Consider the following 7,056-nt stretch of genomic DNA (forward strand, 5'->3'; position numbering starts at 1 on the left):
TAATGAACATATACAACAGTACAACACATATATACATATCGAGATGGGCATGGGCCGAAAGCTAATACAATGCGCTAACCTAATATACATTCTAACAACTTATTCAATCTTTTTTTTTTTTTTTCATAATATGTATTTTGTACAAGTTTTTTCAATAATAATGGTGGGCCTGTTAATTTTTTATTAATCAAAAGCAGACAAATTATACAAACAATAATAGAATAATATAAATAAAATTGTATATCCCCATAGATAAGTTGATGAAACAATTCTTGAAGAGTTTTTAAGTTTGTAAATTGATGAATTAAAATTAGTTTTAGTGAAAAAGCTAATCTAATTGTACTATTTGTATATCTTTCATATGGAGAAAGTTGTTTTCCTAACGGGGTATTTGTACATTCAACCTATAGGATACCCTTTATATACCACGATTTGGCTACAACCTCTTCTCTTCAAACATAGATCCTTCCTCTCGTTTCTTTCCATGGGCTTCCTTGTATACTTAATTATTCTCTTTCTTTTATCCATTTTTATTTCCTTCCTTATAGTTCTACATATATCTCGACACCAGAATTCTGTCATCCCTATTAATTGGCCACTTCTTGGTTCATTACCGGCTACCATTGTTAATGCCCACCGACTCCATGATTACGCCACCGATATTCTGACATGTAATGATGGTACGTTCGTGTTCAAAAGCCCATTGACAACCAACACGAATAAGCTTTGCACCACAAATCCTTTAGACGTCCATCACATAATGAGCAAGAACTTCTCTAATTATCCACGAGGCCATAGATTTCGTAAGATCTTTGATATCCTTGGAGATGGATTCTCTAATACTGATGGAGACTTATGGCATTTCCATCGTAGAACAATAATGCTTCTCCTGAAGTCCCTTTGTTTTGGTAGTCTCTTAGAAGATGTAATATGGAACAAGGTGGAAAGTGGGTTATTGCCTGTACTAGAATATCTTTCCATGCAAGAGGTGGAGATTGATTTACAGGATATATTTGAGAGGTTCTCTTTTGATACCATATGCAAATTGCTTTTGGATCACGACCCTAAAAGCATTTCTCTCGATTTTCCTTACATTCCATGCGAGAAGGCTTTATCAGAAATGGCAGAAGTGATGTTTTGGAGGTATATCATGCCTCGAAACGTAAGGAAATTGCAACAACTACTTAGAGTGGGGAATGAGAAGAAGTTGAGTGATGCATGGAAAACCCTTGATCAATTTATATACGCAATCGTAGCCCAAAAACAAGACGAGTTAAATAAACTGATGAAGTGTGAATTCAAAGATGAAAAATTCAAATTATCAACAGCTCTCCTGAGAGAGTATAAAGACCAAGGTGGAAGTTCTGGGAACCCTGACAAGTTTTTGAGGGACGTCTTACTGAATCTGTTGATTGCAGGAAGAGATACCACCAGCAGCGCCCTCTCTTGGTTCTTTTATCTTCTTGCCAAAAATCCTATGATAGAAGATAAGATCAGGGAAGAGCTTCACAGAGAACTAGAGAAGAAGATTAATGTGGGTAAGAAAGATTTTCGTGCAATCGAGTTTGACAAACTAGTTTATCTTCATGGCGCATTATCTGAAGCCTTAAGGTTATTCCCTCCTGTTCCTTATCAACACAAAACTCCATTACAACCGGATACTCTTCCAAGCGGCCATCAAGTTGATCGGAAAACCATGATTATCCTATCTTATTATAGCATGGGAAGGATGAAATCCATATGGGGGGACGATTGCATGGAATTTAAGCCCGAAAGGTGGATTTCAGTGGATGGAAGAATCATACGTCAACCATCTTACAAGTTTCCTGCATTTAATGCTGGGCCAAGAGCTTGTTTAGGTAAGAACATGAGTTTCACTCAGCTGAAGATAGTGGCAGCCACAATCATATGCCATTACCATGTCGATCTTGTGGAAGGACACCTCGTGTTTCCAAGTAACTCCGTTATACTCAAGATGAAGAACGGTTTGAAAGTTACGTTAACTAAAAGAGAAGTGAAGTAAAAATGTGAGTGATTGGTTTGTTGTTTGTCGTTTGTGTGTTTAAGTTTATGGTTCTACTCTCTAAATAATAGCTTTGGGACATGTATGTACCAGCGGTTTGCATAAATAAAAGGGGATCTCAGAGTTGCAATTAACATGGTTTCATTAATTATGGAATACTATTTAAGCATTGCACTTAGTTGCATTTGTAAATGGTAAGAGAGGGAAAGAAACTAGAGAAGAGGCCCGGTCTAAATCTTTTTTTAGGCCTAGGGCAATAACAAAAAAAAGAGCCTTGCAAGAAAAAGATTTGTATTAGAGCAGAAAAGAACTTATTGTCAAAATTTAAACTTAAGTTTTTTATATAAAAATTAAACATGCTAACCAAGTAAACTTAATTACAAATGAATCCATTGCTCAGACTTGACATTTGAGAAAAAATATGCATTTCAATCTATACAACAAATTAATTTTAAGATGTTTTTGTCTTTTTACGGAAGTTTTTGAGAGATTTGGGATCTATTAACTTTGAGAAATTAAATATCCTCCTTCTTTTGTTCCTATAAATCTTTCTATCCTATTAAATTATTACATGTGTTATTTTATTATATTTAGATTTTTTTTTTTTTTTGAGATTTAAGTTTTTTAATTAATGGAAAACCTTTTTGTTTTTTTTTGAGGGAAACAAAAAAATTGATAATTTTGCCCTTAACCTTCTTATGTCTGTTTTCGTTTTTTTCCTTAACAAAGGGTTGTGTTTTTTTTTTCTTTTTATGATAATGATATACAGTTTCTCCCGAGTAGTATAGGAGCTATTGGAAAATAATGAGATTAACTTCAATCTGATTATGGGGACTTGTGTTAGAAATACAATTAATATTTGATGCTTAATGACTGATTTCCTTGTGTTCTTTGGTTAAAAATCAAGTGCTTGATTCGTTAAATCTTTAGTTGTTAATTGGATTGATTGATTGAAGTACTAATATTATTCTAATATTATTCTGTAATATACATTGTAGACTTGAAATGGATGACAACCTATATCTTATAACATGATGTCAACACTTGGTTGCTATCCAACTAGTTCGTCTAGTCGCACTACAACAATATATAAAACCCTATGGTGACCACAATTTCGGACCCTATCCTGACGACTTGTCGTCGATATACCGTATACCGACGACTTGTCGTCTGTATAGAGTCGTCGGCGTAGTCGTGTCGACATAGGTCAATAGAGTCGTCGGTATAGATGTCGTCGCGATAGCATCACTTCGACAAGTCGTCGGGATACCATTTCCCAAAACTACGTCGTTCAGTTTTTCTGACACATGGAATAAAAATAAATGGAAAATAGTTTTTTTTATACATATACCGATGACCTGTCATCGGCACAGATTTTCAGATTACCGCCAACATTTTCGTCGTTCCCGCCAAATTTATGGCGACGACGCGTCGTCGGCACAAATATAGTGGTCAAAGGAAATTGGTCAAAAGTTTCAAAAGATATGGCGACAACATGTCGTCAGCATAGGGTGACCTGTAACGACGACTTTTGTCGTTGGCTTAGCTTGGTATTCTTGTAGTGTTGTTGTCGCTGTTGCTGTTGCATATCGTGCATTTTGAAAAGAAACCGTATTAATGTACTTACTTGAGAAGAGATGCAATATTGACGATAATTACGAAAAGAAATGTTGCATGAACTTTCAACAAGTGGCATATGTCGAGAATATATCCGCATGGTGAGTATGCCTTTAAGTTATTACTGAAAATTTAAAGAAGACAAAAAGGCAAAAATGGTCCGTATGCAAAATTTTAGGGTTTTAATCTAATCCTCAAGTTTTTTGGATTCATAGTCCTTTTGAAGTGGTTTGTATGTGAAATTAGTCCCTCCTAAAATTGAAATGACTATAACACCCTTGTGGTATTTATTTTTCATTTTTCTTTCATTTTTTTAAATTTAATATTTATTTATTTATTTTAACAATTAAAACAAATAATAGAGGATAGAGGACTCTCTCTCTCTCTCTCTCTCTCTCTCTCTCTCCCTTTCGTTCTCAATTGATTCATCTATAAAGAAATCAAGCTTTTTTTGCACTTGAATAACAGGAACCGACATTGAAACCATTGTTATCAGGGTTTGAAATCGATGCACCCTTGAAGAACAATCATACAAACACACATCTGCTTCAGTTACAAAATTTCACTCAGATACAACCAATGAAAATAAGAAGAAATAGATAAAGAATAAGCAAGGTTAATTCTCCAAAATCTAAATATGGAAAAAACAACAATTAACGTTGGTCAAAATTAGACCGCAAAAATTATTCGGGATATGAACCCTAGATTTCAAGAAATTAACCATTTGAAACCAAACATAAACATCAGAATTCAACTTAGATCACCCAGACACACAGATTATTGAGTAAACATTCTTACACTCTTCAAAATCATACAAGGCGGAAAGAAACCTAAAGCATGAAGTTGTTGCCGATGGAGAAGGAAAGATGATCATTAAAGATCCTTGTGAAATAGATTTTGGCTAAATATCCAAGAACATGATGAGAATTCGACGATGTTTGATCAATAATCAAGCGACATGCTTGGTGTGCCGGTGAAACAACCAAGCCGTAACAAAATCGTTTTGATAGACAATCGAAGTTAGGGCTCCAATGTCTATTATCCGAATCAGTAGAGCGTCCTCCATACCCCTGTTCTTTTTCAAAACGAACCAATAACTCAGACACTTGTTTCTTTTTTAGCAACAATGGAGGGTAACATTGGACGACTTCTTGATGGATGCTTTCTTGATGGGATGGGAAGAAATGTGAAGATCGAAGAAGAGAGGATGTCGTCGCTAAGGCGACTTGTTGAAGCAAGGGGTGTTTGGCTAGGATTAACCGATGAAGGTGAGGCTGGGGAAGGAGGAAACAGTTGGGTGGAGCTCTCATGGAGATTTTAGGAGTATGTTTCTTATGATTCAAAATATGAGGACACGAACAAACCAAAAAATTGGAAGGGTGAACAACAAACCCAAAAAAATGAGTGAGAGAGAGAGAGAGAGAGAGACAGAGAGAGATGGGCCCAGTTTTATATTTAATAATAATAATAATTTAAAAAGGTGAAAAAAATGAAAACTAAATTCATTAAGGGTATAAAAGTATTTTTAGTTTGGACAAGGACCATAACTGCATATAAACTAGCTAAAAGGGACCATCAATCCAAAAAAGTCGTGGTTTGGACTAAAAGCCCAAAAAAATACATACCATAGGTATCATTTTTGCAATTTTCTCTTATGTATATCCAAAAACAAGATAATCGCAAATAGTAGCAAATAAAACATGAATTTATAGTAAAATGAGAATATTGTTTACTAAAAAGGTCAACTACTTTTGAATACATGTGTATAAGAGTTATGCCCTCGTCAAAATATTTACAACCTATGTAGATGAATCTTTACACTCTTGTATGAATTTAAAATTCATCAATTACATATAAATATTCATAGCAAATGAATCTCTACACTTCTGTATGAAAATTCTTCAATTACATATAAATCTTCATAACCATGTCAAAACTATCCTAACTTGAAAGAAGAAGTAAAGTATTTTGTAACACGTGACAAAAACTAATCTAAAAATAACTATCGCTTCATTTTGTAACTTGGTTTTAAAGAACATACGATGTTTAATAACACATCGTCCTGCACTTCTGGTTTTAATTGATCAATTTTGCTTAGTGTGGGGATGGATAAAAGATTATGTTGGTGTTTTATTTTCATAAAAATGGATAGAAGCAATTTTTGTTTGGGTTGGCATTTCATCAAACACATCGTGGTCATCCCCTATTGACGAGCACTGGTCCAGATTTTAAAACCTTCTTTCTACCCTAGCAATTGACCTGCAATTTATCATAACTTACTGAAACTTAGGCTCATTCTCCAAATTTACCGTCATTTGTAAGTTAAGAATTTAAGAATGACTCTTAAGTTTTAGCCAGTGAAGAAAAAGGGACGACGGATATTCAACAACCATTTCCTCACAGACAACAGATCCCAACATTCTTAACCTATCAATGTGTGACTTCATCCCTAGGACGTGTGCACACACCGACTTTCCTTCTTTATGTTTACTTGCCAAAAGGGCTTGAGTGGTCTTGAACTTTTCAAGCCTTTGAACTTGTGGGTTAGGGAGAATAATTGGAGGAGGAGGAGGAAGTGAAGTATGATTTCTTGTTCCTTGATCGAATCGTGGAATACCATCTTCATGTGGAATGCTTGTTCCACGGGATTTGGGAAGACCATAGTTGTTGAACTTTGACATCTACAAAACGGGAGAAAAACAAATTCAAGTTAGTTGATTGATTGAGTCCTTAGTAAATCACCCAAATGAGATACTAAGGCTAGGACCCAACACAATATTCTACAACTCGGGAGAGGGATGCCGTAACCCTAATTGAAGAATATTTGAAGGTAAGTGAATGACGATTCACTAATTTCCACCACGAAAAACGAAAAAGAAATTTAAGTTTTAAATCTATGAAAACTCCTAGATCCTTTGAGATTCATTGAACTTTCAATGGCATGTTTAAATCTCGATATGCCCCTCTTGTTTGTGACTGGGATGCCGAGGATCACAAAGTGGGTGTGAATAACCATGCAAACTTACATGGTGCCCTCACATGTTACAGTCACCTATTCGATGTGCCGGTAAACCACACACGCTCCACCGAACTATGACAAACATTGAGTCACCCTTTGCTACCTTTGCTTAGAACCATTTAGTGTGCCGGTAAACCACACACGCTCCACTAACGTCACAAAGTGTAATTTCATGGAATTGCATAAATTCACTTTTGCCTAAGTAACTAAGATTGGGAATTTTATGAAAACATTTAGTTACTTTTATATACTTTATTATACTTATAATGGAAGGTTTCGTCCTATCCTACCCGTTCGGCTAACGACCCTCCACTAGTCAAGAGTGCGGTGGGTAAGAGTGGATACCCATTCAATCGTTATTTTATAGGCAATTTCCTTAAACACCCCTTATAGACTA

At 35.3% G+C, this 7,056-nt stretch overlaps 1 pseudogene; it reads left to right on the forward strand.

Annotated features, from left to right (window-relative positions):
* The first annotated feature begins 484 nt into the window (after positions 1-484).
* On the forward strand, positions 485-2,040 carry LOC145069989 (alkane hydroxylase MAH1 pseudogene; annotated as a pseudogene).
* Positions 2,041-7,056: the final 5,016 nt, after the last annotated feature.

This window comes from Lactuca serriola, chromosome 8 (assembly GCF_051521515.1).
Source record: "Lactuca serriola cultivar US96UC23 chromosome 8, Lser_US96UC23_V15, whole genome shotgun sequence".
Classification (NCBI taxonomy): domain Eukaryota; kingdom Viridiplantae; phylum Streptophyta; class Magnoliopsida; order Asterales; family Asteraceae; genus Lactuca; species Lactuca serriola.